Source organism: Vidua chalybeata, chromosome 4 (genome assembly GCF_026979565.1).
Source record: "Vidua chalybeata isolate OUT-0048 chromosome 4, bVidCha1 merged haplotype, whole genome shotgun sequence".
Taxonomy (NCBI): domain Eukaryota; kingdom Metazoa; phylum Chordata; class Aves; order Passeriformes; family Viduidae; genus Vidua; species Vidua chalybeata.
This window is the reverse complement of record NC_071533.1, coordinates 12,376,854-12,398,054: the sequence shown is the minus strand read 5'-3', so window position 1 is coordinate 12,398,054 and position 21,201 is coordinate 12,376,854.

The window sequence follows — 21,201 nt, the reverse complement described above, 5'->3', positions numbered from 1 at the left end:
CTCTGTTCTATTCTTCTACTCTTATTTTTAATGGAATTACTTTTCAGTACTTCTCTTTATGAAATTACCTAAAAGCATTTTACATTATAAACATGGATTCACTTTTTATATCTTACTTTAATTGGTAGAACTGCTTTCACTGACTTCTAAAATACAATTTTAGTTGTAGGCAGATTTGTCAGCTGTTTGAAAGAATTCCCAAAAACTTCAAGTTTATCCTGATGTACAAAGATTAAGAGGTGATTTTTAGTGGTTTGAGGTTTGACCTCTGCAGATTATAAAGTCAGGAGTCAGGAAAACAGGATGAGGCTGAGTCAGGGAAGGTTTAGGTTTGATATTAGGACAGTTTTTCAGCCAGAGGGTGGTTGGATACTGGGATATGCTCCCAAGGGAAGTGGTTGCAGCAGTGTCTTGGGTTCAGAAAGCATTAGGGCAATGCTCTCAGGCACATGATGGGATTCTTGGGATGCCCTATGCAGGGCCAGGAGTTGGACTCCATGATCCTGATGGGTCCCTTACAACTCAGCATATTTTATGATTCCATGATGTTTTATCTTTTTATCTTTGTTATTGGTTCTTATTTCCTGATACATACATTGTTTGAGGGAAAAGCTTGGGCATATTAATAAGCTGACATTAATAAGCTTGGGCATATTACGAGCATTGTACATGTGGGGTTTTGTTCAGGGCAATTTTGGCTTAATTTTTTTCTCCCCTATAGTATGAGAGGATTATTTTCCCCTTTCTGTGCTTTCCTTATCTTTTAGTTGGTAGTCAAACATTAGGCAGATATATTGTCTGTCACTGATTTTAGACACTTTGAGAGTATTTTGTTCTCTTTCATATCCTGGATTTATATATTCAGCTTTGATCTCCATTGCATACTTATATGTTTGCCTAAGGAATGTGTAGGATTTTTTTTATGGTCTGCCCCTGTTTTAGGGTCTTGCAGTTTGCTTTTACAAGAAGATAGCAGCAGAAATTTAATTCAGTATTGAAATGCTCATGTACTGAAATTCCAGCTACTTTAAGGTACAACTTACATTTATCATAAAAAGAGAACACTGGATAAAAAGATGTGGTTTAAATGTTTACTGACATATCTTTTAGATAGATATATCCAAGACTGATCAGCAGCAAGGACATGAATGAGCTAGGTAGGTCATCCAAGCGAGTGCTTTTGTAACAATATAGTCATGCTTGTAGCGTGCTCTACAAATAATATTAGAGAAAAGAACCTTATTAACAATGGATTTAGAGATTGTTATTGTTGCTATTTTGCTATCTAGGAAATTGCTGAGAGACAAGTCTCCTTAGTAACATCAATCTATTTGTTCTAGTCTCAGAGGGTGAAAACAATTTTAATTCACTAAAATCAAGAGAACCTTTGAAATAGTCTAAACAAAACTTTTCTACAAATGACAATGTAACAGTTAATAAGATCTGGTATTTGGTGCCACCTGTGCTTGAGGATCAATTAAGAAATATAAGCACGGCTTATAAAGCATGAGATCTGGCATGGTTTTAACCTTGTGCTGTATAAAATCATTTTGGGTTTGAGGGAAGCTGGAGTGCCCCAGCTACAAATCCATGAGGATCCCTTGGACACTGGGTTGAGGCAGGTCCACAGAAACTGCAGACGGTTTTAGACAGCAGTCTGCTATTCCTTAATCTTGGAACATTTCCCACTCTTGCGCTTTACCAAAAGATTAATTTCTTATATTTCAAGTTGTAGTAAGTAAAACCCAACTGATCATGCCTTATACACAGGGAAGAATAATCTGGTGCATTTTTGAGTCTGTAATTTCCCTTCTGGGGAAAGGAGGTTTGTCTTGCCTCGCAGGCACATTTTCAAGTGCTTCACTTCTCAAGTTGTTCACCTACCACTCTGAGATTTCTGCAGTTGTTTCAATGAGCAGTGTTTTGCATCTTCCAGTTGGAAGCCAGAGGCACTGCCTACCAACCAGCACTAAATGTATGATAATGGTCTGGCAGATTCAGTGCTCTGCTGCTGTACTCAGCACCACGGAGTGAATAGTATGTGTCCCCCAATTGTGTGGGCACTCAGGACAGATGCAGATAGAAAAGTATCTCTGCAGGATTTTTGAAGTTATAAAACTAAGACTATGGAGAAAATCTTACGTGAATCACTGAAGTGTTCATGAAGAACTACATGGGAACTCTTCCTTGGTGTACACTGCTCTGGAGCTGCATAAGTGGAGAGAAATAATACCTAAAATTTTGATTGGTTGCTCCATATGGTAAAACAATGACGTTGCTGCTGAGTTATTTGAAAGCAGGATCACACCCTTACATTATTTTACTGAAATAATTGTGTGATCCAGTGAAAAAGCTATGGACAAAACTGAAGAATCTTTTTCTGATCTCCAAAATGTGAGTGCAGCAGCTGGTCCTGGATTTCATGCTTGACCCTGCATTTTCTCTACTTCTTCAATGCAGGAAAGAAAAAAGAAATCTCACTTGAGAATTGGATATTCCGTTGGATAGCTCTCTTGGGAAAGGTTGATCTGACCATTGTCTTGTTGCCTTTTATTGTTTTGTCTCCTGCTTTATAAATATTCTTGGCAATAGAAGGTAACACATTATAGCATAAAGCAGATGCCTGAGTTTGATTAAGACCAGCCTTAAAACTCTGAGAATTTGAAGGTGGGTTAAAGCTGCCAACCTCTTCTTTCTTGCCTCACACATAATACCTCTCCATCTACACAAACTATAAAACTTTTTCCCCAAGTTTTCGAGCTTTAGTTTGTTATTGTAAATTTGATATACATTTAAATTATCTAAGGCACATTTTAGGACTGAAAGCTTTTTTGTTATCTAAATGTTCTAAAGGTGGCAAATCTCTATTTTTCTATCCAAAAAGTCACAATTTAAATTGCTCTACACCCACTGTAATGCTTTCCTGAGTAATTTCTAATAAAGGTCAGGTTTATGAGACAATATGCTATTATTGGATGGTTTCTAGCTGTTTTGTGTGCTTTATACATTTGACAACTGAAGAAGCAGCAATTCATTTACACAGAAAATGCTTCCCCACAAGCAAACCAGAACATGCCCACAGGCATAGATAGAAGTGTGTTGGTGGATCAATAATGTTTCAGTGTCACTGCCTCTGAAGTGTGTGTGCTCCTAAGCACTGATTCCTAAGTCAAACAAAAGGCATTTAATGGGTAGTAGGGGACTTGAATTTATTTCTCAATAACTGTCCTGCTTTTTGCATACAGTAGTCAGGGTGAGCTTTGACATCAAATAGGGCAACTAATGGAGAGGTGAACTCTTGGTTGAAACACATTTGTAGCAATTCATGAACACAACGAAAGTATGTGCCCCTGGCATGCTGAACACCATTTATTCATTGGAAGTACACCAGGACAAGGTAAATTACATTCCAGAAGTATTCATTTATCTGTGGGAGCTTTGTGCTACTGAGACAAGGAAGCCTGTACTAGCTCCTTTAAAGCTGGGGTAGGTGCTGTCTGTAAGTCGTTCTGCATTCTTTGGTGTAGACATCTGCTAGGATTGCAGATGTAGTTATTTTCTAAGGTCTTTCTTGGCCTATTACAAACAGCTAACTGAAGAGTTTCAGTTTAATCTTGTTCTTCAGATGAAAGCAAATGAAAAAATTCATAAGTTTCATTATAATCAAAGTTTTTGAGTGCCTTTTTTTAATTGACATTTTGGTACTTGTAAACAAATGTACAGTGGAAGGCTGAAGCAAGTGGAAGTATGGTGTGACACATGCAGTGGCTTTCTGTATTAGCCATTAGAATATCTGTATTTACAGTAACATGGAAAGGTCAGCTGAATCAATTGTACCTTGATATATGGATTTCAAATATGTATTCTCATATGTGCTTCTTAGTGACATTTCAGTAGCAACCTGAGTTTTTTCTTGACCACAGCATGGAAGTAAAGGCAAATATTTATGAATATTGGAAGTAGAAGCTATATGAGACTGAGAGTGAGACCCAGACAGCTCTTCTTATCTCCTTTGTGTATTGAAGGCTACTTTTCATTTTGCTTTTTGTGTTGATGCTGGTTGGCAAGATGCTGCTTCCTTGTATACTCTGATGTTTCTGGCTTATTGCGTTCCCTGGGAGTGAAACACAGTCTTTACAGGAACCAGTCTAGAATCAGAATGCACCCAAAGGCTTCCTAATCATCAGGTTTCCTATAACCCACACTTTCCTTACAAAGAATCTAAATAATAGTTTTAAAAGTTTGCAATATGCTTTTATGAGCTTCTGGTGTACTTCTGAGGGGTGAAGCAAGACTTCAGGGCAGGTAAATTTGTCAAGTAAAACCTGTAAAAAAACTCTGCAATGATTTAAGGGAAAATGTACACATACAATTGACTTCAAATGTAGAAATTTCAGAAGGACTGTAAATAAAATAAGGATTTAATATCCTTTATATAAAATAATTTTGATAGTTATCTGTCATCTTGTCACTGCTTACAGCAATGTTTCCTCTCTGAGTGAAATTCATCTCAGTACCAAAATCCAGGGTAGGTCTTTCCAGATCACTTGGAATTTTGTGCAGATAATCTGTAGAGATTCTGTGACTTGTGTGGTTTGCTCTGTTACTGATTGGAGGCCCCAGGGCAAGTGTCCATATACTGATCTTGCATGTAGTAAGTGCCATAGTTGGGACATGCTAGGTCAAGGCTCAGCAATGCTTAAATGCTTACTACATTTAGTCTGGAGGCTTCAGTATGCCTTTGAAAGTGTTAGTAAGGAATTAGGTTATATATCCAAATGACCTACAAGAGAAGGAGTCCTTTTTTTCTTTTTCTTGTGGGAAGCAGAGGTCATCTGATCCGTTAAAGTCAACTTCAGTACACAGGGAGAAAAAAACTTAAAAGATACAAATCAAGATGAATTATTGTGACTATTTAAAATAATGTAATGAAATTGAAGTGCATATACATTCCATGTACATCTTTAAAAAACAGCATGACCAAAGGGAAAGCATTTCCTATGTATCAAAGAACACTGAAAAGCAATTATGTCAATCAGTAGACTTTGTGTAAATATAGACGTATGAATTTTTTCCCCCAGAGACACACATTAAGAAAAATAAAAAAAAACATGTTTTCAAATGTCAGAATGTGGGAAATCTATGGAAATTTTATTCAACTTCTCAATGAATCCACAGCTGGAAAGGTTTTAATTGGCACTTGACATAGTTTCTCCCCTCCACAGGACCCCTGCCCTTTACAATGTGTGCATATATATGTAGTTCATATATGCACTTATACACAACTGGACAGCGGTCACCATGGGGATAATTGTTCAAACTTTCCTTGTACTGAATCACAGGTTACATATCCCCAAGTATTATTTACCTTGCCATCCAAACCCTGCAGAGTACAAATTTACCGACTTCCTTGTGGTCCCCTTTGTTTTATGTGTTAGATGTAGCATTAAACTACTTCACAAAACCTAAGGAATTTATCTTCACAGCAATCTCAAGATTTTCCTTGTTTCTCCTTTCTTATCCCCATTCAGTGGAGAATTTAAGGCCAAAAGTTTTCACTAATTTTGAGTGCCAAACTTGATCCAGTTTTCCATCAATTTTAGTATTAATACAGTACTTCCTGAATCCAAAGTTCCCGCTGATTTGAATATTCATCACATCAGTTTTATAAACCTTTGAGCTGCAAATCACTGGACTCTTGGGAATTTTTTTTCACCATATGCTTCTTTTATTCTTATACTGGATCTGAAACATCCGTTATGGGTCAGCATTGGGGTCATCAGGGAGAAGCTTCACCTGTTTTGTTACCATGATTCTTCTTTTCCAAAGGACAAAACTGACTCATTCACAGTGCTTGGCCTTTTTCTAATGAAAGAACGTGGGTCATTTTGCCTTGAAGGCACAGAGCAGGGAGAAGAAAATGGAAAGGAACACATGGCATGCACATGTTGTGTAAAGCAACATTGAAATTGCAGTGTTTGTGGCTGAAGCCTCTGAGATGTGTTGCACAGTACACCTTTATTTTATTTCCTACCCTTTGGAGTGCTTTACTTTCCAGTCTTAACCTTTAACACAATGATTTCATGTGTTTTTTAAAATTTTATTGAGTGAAGGGTAAAAAAATTCAAGACTCCATTATGTGAAAACTGCACATGAGACTTTGAGTTATATAGCAGTGCTTGCTCTAACTCAGCAAGTTGATAAGGTGTTATGTTTTTCAGGTAGATGGTCTACTAGAGAGAGAGGCCATAGGGTTTCAAGCTACTTGCTGACAGCAGAACAATATTGAGACTCGTGAAGGTGGGGTGTAGACATGGTGGGCTTTTGTCATGCACCGGGACCCTGCTTTTGCCTTTGTTGAGCTTCAGACTGTTCTTCTCTGCCCAGAAGAAGCAAAGATTGGCCATGGTAGTTGTCCATGAGTGCTCAGTAGTGCTCAGTGATAAGCCAACTTTAAGTCACACTGTTTTTTTAGTGGTAAAATGACTCACCTTGTTGTTGTAAAACTGCAAGGAAAAAAAAAAATCTCAAAATAAGCCCAAAGAAAAAACCCTGTCAAACCAAACAAAATGACACAGCACAGCCCCACACACACAAACCACCTCCCCCCCCCCCCCAAAAAAAAAAAACCTAAACCAAACCAAAACCCAAACAGCCCAAAACCTCTAAGTTCTTAAATCAATGTTCAAAGTCAAGCAGGTGCTATTGTGTGGCTGCCATGTCTGTGGAGTGTTTGGTCTGTAAACAAGATGACACTGGTGTAAATTAATGTAGTGCATTATGTGCATTAAACTTACGTAGTTTTGAGCTTAGGGTCATCTATTTACAGGCTTTGTTGGCATCACATTTAACTTCATAATTTTGTTTCTAGGACTGTTTTTTTGGAAGTTTTTGTGAGCTATTCAGTGTCCTCCTTGTGCTACCTTAAGAATTTGAGCAGGTCTATAAGGAAAGAAGCCAAAATCCTTCAGCCCTGAGGAAACACTCTTTGCTTTCTAGCCAGCTACATTGATCTCTTAGAATTTCCTCTATTTCCAGTTATTGAATGATTACACAGTTTTGTGTCTATGGCCTACATTGACATTGAATTTTAATGCTGGACAAGGATACACATAGGAGTTGCTTAAAACAAATCCAGTCCAGAAGAGCAGTTAACATGGTGGTTATTCTGAAGAAAATTTGGGTTGGATGACTTTTTAATAGTATAGCAATGAGACCACATAATTATTATAATGGTTGAAGCTATGGAAGATTAAAGATCACTAGAAAATTATGATTGAAATGTGAGCTGTTTCTGAATGTCCAGTATTGTCCAACACATTCATTAAGAAAAAAAAAAATTATTTGAATCTTCTGGAAACTAATTCTTTCTAACTGGATTTTGTGAGAAATATTTGTATTAAATAGAACAGCAAAACTATACAGCCTCTGCAGCCCAGGGTCAGGAAGATAATAAAGGAATGAACAGAAATAAAATCTTTCCAAACAGTACCTGTAGGCTGATTACCAGAGATTTCTTCCCCAAGGAGCTTATAACTGGGACACTGGAAGGTTTTGACCTGTGGTCAGTCATTCATGGGCTGAGGATCTGTGATTTTTTTATATGAAAATTTCAAAATAAGAAAGGCAGAAGAAAAGTTAATTAATGTTCCACATCATTCTATATATATGAAAAGTTTTTGAAGTAAGCTGCATCTTCTCTGGAAAATTTAGTAGACCGCAAAATTTTGAAAGGTTGAAAACTACTGTACTTCAAAGATGTGAGGAAAAAAACACATCTGATGGTTGTTAATGGTTATAGACCCTTTAATTACTTTTGACAATTTATATTCCCTAAAATTGTGTTAATGATCTTAGTCCTTCCTTCCTGAACCACAGAATGTTTCTGTAAAAAGGTAAATGCTTCTGATGCTCTTATATTTCTTTTTCTTATCAGAAGAATAGCTCCACAAAAAATTTTTAAAAAGTGGAAAAATTTGTGCAAACAAGAAAGTGAACAAACTTTGACAGTAAGAGATACTTGCAATTCATTCACAGTAATTTATCTCTAATTATGAAATTTACATATATAGCCCATCAAGAGCATTCTATGATATGTTTGAGATATTTAACATTGCTTGTTTTCATACAATTCAATAGAGTCATAACTTTTGATTATGCCTTCTTCATAGAGAAGTGAGCTAATGGAAGATTAGAAAAAATATTATTTATTCTTCCCTGTATTAGGTCTCATGGCAGCTAAATGCAGTGTAGGGGTTACTTAATTTTTTGTCTGGAGACTGAACTTGCTTTACTTTGCTACAAAGGTACAATTTTTAGGTGGTGCTTTTTACTTCCTTGCAGCTACCTTGAATCAAGTACTGCCTGAGGAAGGTTTTTGCAAATATTCATAGGACTACTCAATTCAAAGAATGTTTTTATGCTAGAGGAAATGTTATTATCTTTAACGAAAGGCATCTAATAATCCTTGTTTATTGGTGGTGACAGCAGACAAGCCACACACAGAAGGTGCAATCTGAAGTGTTCTAAAATACTCTAGAATAGCTTCTTTTTGTATTCAATTTCTGTGTAATAATAACTTAAACTTAAGCTGGTGTGTTGATGCTCTAATTATTTTTTATGTATCGTCTTCTAGGACAAAGTGCATAACTCTTGTTCTGCTTTCATGGACTCCTATTATGTCTCCACGTAACAATGTTTACCAGCAGGGAACAAAGATAAAACATATTCATGATTCCATTGATATTTCTCATCTCTATTTAAATAGTCTTGGTTTTGATGTGGTCCTGCTGTTTATTTACTTGCTCAGCCTAGGAAAATAGAAGATAGAATCAATACTTTAGAATCTCCTATCAGCTGTTGCTAAAGCATTTATGAGTAGTTCTTGATCTGTTCTCAGGTCTCCTGTTCTGTTTAGCATCATCAGTCCTCCCCTTTGGTACTGATTAGTGTATTTCTACTTCAGAAACAGTGTGCTCCATTTATCTTTCTGCAAACAGCTTCTTGTTGGTATGAAACAAACAACTCTTGGTTGTTGGATATTAGGATACAAGATTTTTGGATTAAAATGAGAACAAGCACTGTTACCTCTAATTCTCTCATGTGTTGTTACTGCCTCTGACAAACCAAGCTAGAAGGTACTATAAAAAGCAGGGGATAAATTCCATCATGTGCCTGTTTAATGCTGTGTTCTGTACCTTAATGAAATACTGGAAAGCAGTTCTGCCAGAGCTGGTGTTTAACTGCATTTAGGGAGAATTTAAGTGAGCATTATCTTCTCTCTATTTCATGGTCCAAGCTCAACTCTATGCTTCATGCATGAGCCAGAAAGATTTTTTTTTTAAACAAATATATTTAGCTATTATTTTAAAGATGCTCAGTAGAGTGTTCAAAATGAAAAACAAATTAAGATGTATGGAAACCAATGAAGCTGAATAAGATTCATTTGCCAGTATCAACACATATTCAGAGTATTTTGGTCTCTTTTTAAGATTACTTCATGTGAATAATTACCTTAACTCAGTCTTTTCAGTGAGTTAACTCCCAAGGCAAAATAAAGAAGGAATGCCTTGTGCATTTAAGATGGAACTACAGACCTGGTTGTTTTTAGTATTGTTGTTGAAACTGAATTTTCATCCCAGCAGGTGAAAAAACCACAGAAGTAGGAAGCAGTAGAGTTTCATGGACTAGTTTGCAGACCAGTGCTCCTGGTTAATTTCCAATAAAGTGAAGTAATAATTTTTAAGTGTTTTGAACTTAATGACATTCTGCAAGCTATCTCTGTTTCATGTCCTGCCACTTCTAAGAAATAAACCTGAACATCATTCACCACTCTGTTCAAACAAAAAACCCGAATCCAATTTATTAGAACAGAATGATTATAGCCTTTAATTTCTCTATGGAGATATTATTGTTAATTAAATCAAAGTCCTTTCCATATGCAGTGCTAACAGTCCTAGCCCTGCATCCATTCTCCAAACAGTGCATGGCATTGATGGACTAACTCAATTAAAGCATGAGCATTAGACAAGGAATGTGGAGAGCTGAAGTGATCTTTAACAATCCATCTTTTAAAATTAATTATTTTAAAATTAATAAATAATTCATAAATATTTCAATAATTTCAATAAATAATAAAAATTCAATAAATATTTCAAAATGAAATGTTCATAATTTTTGCTGAGGATACCTGTTAATGAGACTGGATGTACATTCAAGTAATTTATTCTAAGTAAGGTTGCTTTTGGTTACACCATGGTTTTTGTTTTCTTTTCAATGATGTTATACTGTCATGCAGACAGATTAAACCCAGAATGCAACAAGAGCAAAAAACACTTTTTCCATAGCTAACAGTGAAATAGTATTCCTTCTGTAAGGTGACATTTTCTTGCAGTTCTTGTTTTTTAAGGTAGCAAATATTTTTATAAAACATAGACAGTATTTAAATGCATACAGTAACTGCTGTTAAACTGTGCTAATTCCTAAAGAAAAACATCAGTTTCCTAAAAAAAAAAAAAAAAAACCCAAAACATGTAAACATCTCTAATAAGCTGAATTACTTCCCCCAAATGTTAAAACTGTGGTTGGGGATTAATCTGTTGATTGACTCTTCTAAATTGATATGCTGGGAACTGGCTAGTCAAGGAACTGCAAAGGAAGTGTCAAGACATGTTATGAAACATTTTTTTCATGGTGAAATATCTTTGACTTGAGTCCTTATTGTTTGATTTATAATTTTTATTTGTTACTTGATCACTGTCATGTTTGAATATGTTTCACACAATCTACGAATTCAAGACCAAAGTTTTAGGGGACATTTTCAAAATTTTTTCATCTTTAAGAACATAATATTAAATACTTTTTAATCAGTGGTGTTCTGAGCCTGCATGGTTCACTTTATATCAGTGAAATATAGACATGATCTGAATTTTGAAATTTATCTTCTTAGCATTTACTTTACAAGATTTGGACTATTGTGTATTTTAATAGTTCATGTGGCTTCAGATTCTTATTCAGATTCAAGAGGTTTCTACTTGATTTTGCTGGAGTAGAATTGAACTGAAAATATCCATTCTATTTGGCAATAGCTACATTTAAATGTGCCTATTTAACTTACACTGGAAATCATTAAATTACTTCAGGCCACATGGCATAACTTTATTGCAATTGAAAAGTGCTGATTTATTAACTGCTGAAGTGCCAAAGTATAAAAGAAAGGGAAGAAACCTTTTTAGCAGAACATCAGTATTGAATATATGAAAGCAGATCCTTGGTCAATGTTTTTCTAGAGCCTCAAGAAAACATTTTTAATGTTAACACACTCTTTCTCCCATCTATCCTCTACTTGTTAAAGGTCACTAAATGGAAAAGATGTCTGTAGATGAGATGAGGTAATAAATTTAAATCCCTTTTCTTGGAAGATTAGAGTGACACACAACATTTTAAACCTACTAATCTCAGTGATGAGTGCATATGGAAGTCTTGCACGTCTAATAGTTTTTAATTAATATGCAGTCATCTTTGCACTTGGGAGGATGGTCTGGAGGCTGAGGTACTTGTCTTGAAGGTAAAAAAACCAGGGTCAGTTTTCAGTCAAGGCACAGATATCCTTTGTGGTATGGGGTTGATCATCTCCCTTTGCCTCTGCTCTTTCTCTCCATCTCCAATGTAAAAATTTTGTTTCCCTCACAGAGTTTTGTAAGTGTAAAGAACTGCTTATAGGTTTGACAGATTTGGATAGTGTGGTGGAATATCAAGTATCTGCCTACAAAGACAGATATTAGATTCAAGTGATTTGAGAAAGAACCCACCAGATTACATTAACCACACCACTTAAAGGAGGTAGTGATGCACCTAGAAATTGTGCAATAAAATAAAGATCTTTACCAAAATACCCACTTGAAGTACAATAGGGGCAAATCAGAACAATCTGTGTATAAGCAAATTTTCTTTGTCACTCAGTACAATTGTGTGCAACCTAATTAAGCGAACACTGCCTGGTAACATCAGTACCAGATTTAAATGCACAAATAGCCTTTTTTGATCTGTATGGGGAACAGACAGAATTAGGCCAGATTCAGGTAAGAAATATTTTCTACTGTAGGTTTTTCTATAACATTTGTAAATGCCAGGAAAGAAAAGAATAATTTAATTTTATTTTATTTATTCTTTAGTCATAAATACCAACCATAAATGCATTTGGGAGCATAGACACTGCTGGCAGCCTCTAAGCTCCTGAAGCTGCAGCTACAGAGCCCTGCAGTTGCTGCCTGTGGGCATGCTCTTAAAGGCAGAAGTGGTGGTAATGTTTAGTTGCTAATGACCTGTCTAGAGTCCACTCTTTACAAAAGCCTCCAATGTAGAATTTTGAGCAAATGTGCCTCCTTCTTATTTTAAAGTAGATTTTTGTCATTGTTAACTTGAACAGAAGATCCTACACAGGAATACTTTGAAATTTGCACTCTCTTTATGCTCATCCCCTAATGTAGGTGATACCGGTGGCTAAACCACTTATGACATGCAAAATGAGGCAGTGCAGGTTTTCAAATCTCTGTTTCCACGTGTACGTAAGTTATGTAATGATATCTTTGCAGAACATGGAGTCCTTAACCTGTCTCATTTCTATAGGTTAAAGAGAATTAAAAAGTAGTACAGCTGGTATAGTTTCACCTAAGTTCCTATAAAAATTCAGATTTTAGTCTGGTTTTATATGAATTTTTGGTATGTGATAGAAGACGCATAATGGTCTCTTTAGTAAAATATATCCATGTTGGTAATCATTTTAAATTCAAGAGAATGTGCTAAATAAATTCGGTTGGGAAAAATATGATATATATATATATTTAAAATATTGTTATTTTGAAGAAAACACATGTAAACTACTAACTGAACCTTCACCTAAGCATTCTTATTTTAAACACACAGCCACAGACTTCCTTTTAACCTCTTAAGCTGTTTGCAGGTGCTGTGATTTTTTCTCTTTCTGTATTGTTCCTGAAAAATTGGCTGTGGAGGATGTACTGGATGATCCCAGTTTCAAAAAGAACTTTGATTTTGCCACTTTGAGTCAGCCATCTCTGCAGTGAAGTATGACTTGGCATCAGCCTATCAGTTATTTTCCTTTGACCTCTGGAAGATGCTGTTCTGTGAACAAAAGAGCAACATGTCTGGTGGTCATGCCTTCTGTGAGTTCCTTATGCTGGAGTTCTGACTCTGCAGGCTCTGGAACAAACAAGCTCTACAGTGATTTTCTCAGGAGTATGAACAATGAAAAACCCAAAACCCTGAAGTTGCAAATCCCACTGAGTATCCTTTAGAGGCAGAGCTTGCAACCTGGATGGTAATTTGTCTGACATTTCTGTTTTGGGGTGTGACCTTTGTGAACTATTTCTGCCTGCAAATGGAGTGCAAAAACTTTCCTTTAAAAGTGACTGTCAGACAAATTAAATTCCACCTGGCAAACAATTGGGAAACATTTGGTGTGCTTGCACGCCCAGCTCATTCCAGAAAAACTACTTTGTACACAGCACAGTTCTGCTTTTCACTGAAAAGTTTAAAGATGCTATTTGGAATCTTTTGTGAACGACTGTTGATAGGCTGCTGGATGATGAACTACAAAGGGTTACAACAGTTGGACTAATAATAATAATATTTCTATACTTTATATGCACTATAGATTATGCTTTTCCTCTCAGTACTAGAGGTTTTTGGAACATTCAGGAACTCTCATAAAGTTTTGGACTAATGAACACCTCCCTGGAAGGACAACTTTCTGAATTAGCATCACACATCTCTATAGTCTAGTAGAGTTCTTGGGCTTATTTATTTGGATTTTGGATTTTTTTGCTTTTTCACTTGTTTTTCTCTCCAGCAATACTTGGCCAAAAGAGCTTGGGATTTTTTTGGGGTGTTTCGGTAGGGTTTTTTTTTGTATTTTTTTGTTGGTTGGTTTTTGTTTGTTTAGGTTGTGGGGTTTTTTTGCCTTTTTTTTTTTTTTTTTTTGTCTTGTGAATCAGCATTGGTTTTTATATTTAATGCACTGGTTCTTTTAAGACAAGTCAGGAGTGTTTTTGCTCCCAAATACAACCCTCTTTTCAATTCTCAAGTAACTACAAAGCACAAATAATCAACTGGCTTATATATATATATATATATTTAATATAAATATATATATATTGCTACAGTGAGATGAGTTAAATCCAATTTCTCCTGTCGTTACTGAGGCTCCACAGGCCCTCAGGCATCCATTTGAACTCTTAGAGCATCCAGCACATAGAAAATTAGGGTTATTCTGAATATGTTAAGCAGTAACCAGTGATGCTCTTATGAAGGGTTAAAAGAAGATTTGATTGTAAACAGCCTGTAAATGATATAGCAGAGCTGATTCTTCAGTGAGCTGTTTTCATATATATGGAATATACTCCATTATTAACAAGGTATCATCTGAGCATATGGTCATGGGGCTGGCTATAATGCCTTGAATAGAAAATCAAGTTTTTAAGGTGCAGCACATAAGCCCTTGCCTAGATTTAAACACTCAAGTAGGTACTTTTATGCCACAGGCATCTCACAGGTTTTACAGAATCAGCCCTGCATGTATTTACATCAGGGGTTCCTCATTTGGGTGTAACAACACAGGAACAAAGCAAAATATGGAAATCTGTGCTAATTTTTTTTTTTAAATTGTTTTATGTGAAATGTTAAACAATCGAAAGGATAAAACAGGTAATTACTGATATTTTTATTACTATTGTATGTAAAGAGGATTAGGTAATGGATAAAAGATAAATGCTTTCAGTTAAAAAAAGAAAAGAATAAAAAGGTTTACATTAAATTGGAAACTTAGTACCATATAAAAGTATTCATATAGCAAATGTGCTTGAAGTATGATGTCTAAAAGAATTAAAAATACATGATTGCACTGAAGAAAAAGCATTTATAATTTAAATTAACATAATCAGTGCTTGTACCTGTAAGTAGTCAATTTTGCTTCTAAGTAATTTTAATTATTAAATAGAATTAATCTTACATTGCAAGGAGGTTTCTGTAAAAACAGTGGAGACAAATAAGATTATATATGGTATATTAGAGCTAAGAAAGATTAAGTGTCATTTATTGATTAGATTTCTTTATACCTAGCAGTCTTAAAAAAATATTTAAGTCTTCTCGTTTTGAATGACCATCTTTATCATTAGCATTCTGATTTGTAGTCTCTCTCATTTCACAGATTTAGCCTGGATATGTTAGCTCTAATATCACCATGATTTGAATCAATAATAAAATGAAATGAGCAAACACAGTAGTGGGGATTTTAAATGAGAAATAAATAAGACTTCACAGCAGATAGTGCAATTGGAGTTCCACTGAAATCAATAGGCATTTGCACATGGAGTAACTCTAATGGAACAGGATTCCAAACAACCCTATAATAATTTAATGATCTCCTTCAAACTGCTATTCTGAAACACTGAAGGCATTTTTTTTCCAATATAAATATAAACCACACAGGTTTTGTATTCCATAGCTTACTCAAGAAAATATTTAAAGTAAATCTGTGAGATTTTTCAGGTTTTGGTTTGTGAATCACCGTAATTGCTGGATTTTTCAGAAGCAGCTTGTTAACCTGACGTCTTTTTCTTACTCTAATCTGTAATTTCTTACTCCAATCTATTTGGAGTAGTGTATGTAAATATCTGTGTAATGTCAGAAAAGAACCAATATACTTGGCTTTTGCAATACACATGTACTGAATAGAGTGGGTCATAGATATTCATTGTATATAAGCACTTTGGGATTAAATAACTTTTTCTATCTGTGAATTATCCATGACCTGCTAATGATTTTTTTATATGACTGTGTGTGTTTTATGTAGTTCATCAAATAATCTTACAACCACATTAGGCTTGTGGAGTTTTGTAAGTGGTCCTCCAAGTATAATTTTCAGAATGAGTTATTCATACTGGTTACCCAAGTCACAGGAAAGTGTATCCATCCTGCTATTTGTTGACCTAATGTCTTCAAACAAAATGACCTGAGTGATTAGATCTTTGTAAGCAGGGTACTTGTTAAGAAGGAAAGCAAGTGTTGTGAATCTTAAAACCTTTACAGTCTGGTTTTTGTACTCTTTTCATATTGAGAGAGCATCATACATAGCAGAATACTACCTGCAGTAGAAATATGAGCTCTTTTCTGAGCACAAAGGCCTAAGCTAAATTTATGAGAAACCTTCTCACTACCTAGACGCTGTAAGCAAGCGTTGCTTTGGAATCCTTCTCTGAGCATGGTAATGCTGCTTGTGAGGCAAAATAGTCAGATTTCACAGAGTTCTTGTTTCATATTTCATACTGTGCTTTCCAAAATCTCTTTAATAAGCCTTATCTTACCTAAATATAGAATTCAAACATCTAACAGCTTCAAAAGACCTGAGTTGTTGCTCTCTTTTAAGTGAGTGTACATGTAGCATATTTCAAACTATTTTATTCATATCTGTAAAAGCTTTTAGTTAGTTTCTTAAGGAAATGATTATTTGAGACCTCTCTGTTCATCACTTTGTCAAATAACTTTTGACCTTAACTAGCCAATTTAAATCAGATCAGAAAAAAAACTGGAAAATGGAATGCAAAGAGAAAAAAAAAATACCATTTCCAGTGAAGGGAAGCCTGGTAAGACTGGCATGTTATACAGCCTTTGTGGTTGCAGCTGTGGTGTTTTTTGTGATGAATGTAAGAGTCAGAATTTATTGTGATGTTCTGAGAAGGCTGTGAGGGCACTGGGTTGTATCAGCTTCATTAGCTCCACCACTGATTAAGGTTTTGTTTCATTTTTAAGGGGAAAGTCACTATTCTCTACATGAAAAATCTTGTTTTATTGCATGTTTCATGATAGAAACTATTTCCTACTGATATCGCTACTCTCACAGTTGTGATTTCAAGTAAGGTGGGGGAAGTAATGATGTTGGCTAATGGAATATGACTCTAGAGGCCAAGGGAAACACAGGACACCTAAGATTTAGTGCTCAGATGTGTGAGTATATCCTCCTTGCTGATGCTTATCCTTTACTACTGCACTTCTCATATGATGCTTTAATATGAGATACTTCCAAGGGGGATCTGAACCCTCTTGTAGGACAGGCAGTGTGTTAATGAGACCAGGAAGATGATTTTTCAATTCTATTCAGGAAATTATAAGACAGAGAGAAACTAACCTGTGTATTTATCACATAATGCAAACTGTCACTGTAAGCAGAATTTTTGAAGTAATCCATTTAGGACTGGATAACAATCATATGAAAAATATGAGCAAAGGAAGGGAGCAGTGGAGAGTGAGGGCCATGGGCTGAAATTCAGTTTCTGTTATTGGGTAATGCCATCAGCTTCTGGCTTCTTTCCTCATACATTTCTATTTGAATTCTGCTATCTTAATTTTGTATGAAAGTGTGAGTCCAGTCTTCACTTTTTGGAAGGGTAGGTGAGTTATTCCTAAAGGCCAACACATTTCTGCAGCAGTGTTTTTTTTTTTTATAAGTAGAAGGGTAAAAATAAAGTTCTGTACAATATGCTGCATACAGATATTTTCAAAAAACAGCAGCTAGTGCATTCTCTGCATACAAAAAGAATACATTACATAAGGAAAAGTTATGGAAATTTGAAACAACTATTTAAAAAATATTTAATAGTTTATAATGGCTTTTAATAGTAGGATATAGATAAGTGAGCTAGAGAACTGTTAACTACTCAGAAATATCTTAGGGGAAAGAAAGTAATAGCAGGGTTATAGCAGTTTTATTTTTAAAATATTTTCATTACCAAAGTCTACTATAGAAAATATATTAAAAATCATTATTGTTGGTTTACATTTAAAGCTATGAAACATTTTCAAATCATTCTCTGAGGCAGACAATAGGAAAAAGATTGTTAAATGATTGTATCAACACCTTCTTTATTTATTAAATAGGCAGACTAACATGGAACCATTACTTTATTTGTGAATTTGACTTTTGAAAGATAATGAAGCAGCTTTACTATGGTAAGAATGGATGATGTTTTCTTACCTGCAAATTAATTAAAGGTAAGCAGACAGAGGTTTTTCCCATTAATAGGAAAGTTAAAGAAAGTAAAAGTGTGAAGGATTCTTTCCTCGCTTCACTGGAAGATATACTATAAATCAGCCACTTCCTTGAGGTATGTAAAATCTCAGAAAAAGACTGTTTATATGATTCCAGGACAATTATTCCTGAGTCTCAGCATCTAGAGGAGATCAGAGATTACATGGAAGATGATCTTTATCTGAAGGCAGGGAAGCCACATGCTTTTTTAAGTGTTCATGGAATTTGACCTTGGACCTCAGGCTCCAAGGGAGACAGCAATGTGCATAAACAATCTTGGTGTCCCCTCCAAGGTAAAAACTGGCAGGATGGGAGGAAATGGCCCCAGGTTGCACCAGGGGAGGTTTAGATTTGATATTAGGAAAAATATCTTCATTGAAAGAGTGATTGATTAGGCATTGTAACCAGCTGTCCAGGGAACTTGTAGAATCACTTTCCCTGTAAGTGTTCAGAAATCATGTGGAGGTGGCACTCAGGGACGTGTTGAACATGGTGGCAGTGCTGGGTTAATGGTTGGACTTGATGACCTTAGAGGTCTTTTTTAACCTTAATCATTCTATGATTCTAAATTTAATCCTTTTGTGGGTCTTTCTGTTGATGCTTGGTTACTTTATCACCTACTGGACAAGACAAAGGATGGTATTGCACACCCTCTTCAGAAGAAAATATCTGCTTTGAGGCACTCAGTAATCTTTAACAGCCCTCTTTCTCACTTGCATTTTTTGGCCAAACTTGCTTTCTCGCACACACATATTAGGTCTCTTAGGGTCATATGCTATTGACAACATGATTGTTTGCAGGGAGTGCTTCCACTGTGGGTAGTTCTGATAAAGAGTATAAATTTCTGCAAGGTATGTGCTGCAAACACATCCCTGGGTAAGCAATCTGTAGTCCTGCACATTATGTGTGGAGAGTTGAATTGATTAAAAGTAACTTGAAATTATGCAATGAGAATGGCTGACTGCCTTAACTAGTAAGTAAAAAATAGCAAATAAATTCTGTGCCTGAAATCATACCCTCTTAGCTTTTACTGTACTACTCAGACCTCTTAGTGGACATCTCCATTTCCACCCCCTCCACTCTAAAGAACTATTTCCTAATGGTGTGTCTAACTAGCTTTTCTAAGCAGTGAGCATTGTCTTGTTTATTCCTAAAGCAGAGCTGGAAAGGAGTGATAGTCATAGAGCTGTTTGCTTTGCTTCATATGTATTTTCTTTAGCACCAGGAGAGCAATGTGAAACATGAAGTAATCTGGCTGGGGCAGTAATCTCAGCAGCCATCTTAACTTTACCCTTGAAGCTGATCCACCATGTAGGAAAGGCTGCAATAGTCACAAGAAAAGAGATAGCACAAGTGACACCATGGCTGGCACAGCTCAAGCATGCCTGCAGAAGGACTGCTGGCCTCTACTCTCTGCATGCAGCAGCATTTGTCATTCAGCAGTCAGTGACAGCCCAGAGAACAGGACCTCGATTGAATGAAAGACTACTGAATGCTATTTTCACCCTCTCTTTGCATTTTAGGACAAAGGACACCAGTTTGTAGCATTTGTCATTAGCTCTTTACTGTACACATTTAATTTAGCCAGGAAAATTATCTAGCTAAGCTTCTGGAGGTGACAGCAGAGAGTGTGTTTTCCTGATTACAATTCAGAGTCTCTTTGCTTTGAATTGCTTTTTTTACTGACTGCTGGGGAAGCTCTGCCACATGGCATATTTGCCACAGGAGGTACCTGCAGACCCTCTCACCAAGTATCCAACCTGGTGTGTTTTAACTGCACAGTGAATGACTATAGGATTTGCTCCCTTGTAGGCAAAGGCGGGACTGCTTGCATGCTGGTTTGCCTTAGAAGTGTCAATTCCTTTTAAGTGAGGCAGTTCTGAGGGCATAGAAAGCTTCTGTCAAATGAGGAAAGAGGAGTAACTTGTAAAGGAATATAGCTTGGAAATCCTACATGTCATATACTATGGCTTTAGGGGCCTTCAAGTTCAGCAGGTGCTGAGTTAGGTATTTCAGGACTGTAGCTCTGAATTTGGTATCTCTACTTTAATTGTGTAGTCAGAGTCCAAGGTTGCCTCTACTGGCTGTGAGCTCTGATGTTTTAAATTGGCAGTCTAAATTTTAATGCTAGAATATCTGGATCCAAGCTATCTGAAACCAGTATTTATTCCCTTACCATTTACTGTCTGGCTGCTGTTTCATTGCTGCAGTTAATATTTTGATGTGATTCTTCAGCTTCTTTTCTTGCTCTGGGAAGTCAGGATGAAGTTTTGTTGAGTTTTGTGGTGTGCTGTGCTGTTTGCTGTAAGATACTGTGTCTTCCACATGGAAAGCAAGATAGATTTTCCAAATAAGGATAGAAAGGGTCAGGGAAAGAAGATGATGTTGATTTGAGGCTTGCTAAGAGACTCAGATAACCAAGTGTGTCAACTAGAAAAGAACAAAACTAATAGGAAAAGACATTGGAGTTTCAAGGTTCTCAGAGGGCATTAAAACAATAAAAATGAAGAAATAATAAGAAGCACTCAAAAACCTCTTTAAAATATTAATTGGATGCTAAAAGTGAACGCACATGTGCAGTACTTCCTTTTAGCAGCAGGAACCTGAAATGACCACCTGCTGCCTCTGCAAGTCTTCAGAGTACTCTTCCCCTTTGCAGCTCCATTCCTTTGATAAACTTTGACAGAAGAAACAAGGCCTGTGGCTGCTCCAAGTGTGGCTTGGGAGCTGTAGACTCCTCATCAGTTTATGATCTATTTTTTAAGACATGGCATTTTTGCTCTGAATGGCATCCTGCTGGTGTTGTATAGTTAATCTGCTGGAATTGTATAAGTTCATGTGTCAGTATAACTTCTTTTGTTGGTCAGATGCAGTGTTAATAATGATAGTAAATGAACAGCATTTTATGAAAATATCATATATATAAAAAATATGTCAAATATCAACTGTAAAAACCATATTTACAATGGTTATTTATGGAAAACTTAGGAAAACATTAGAAAAATATCATGTTAGTTATAAAACTACACTGTTTATCTTTGACTAACGTGTGCCTGAGGAAGGGGAATTTTCACAAATATAAATGTAGAGTGGAAACC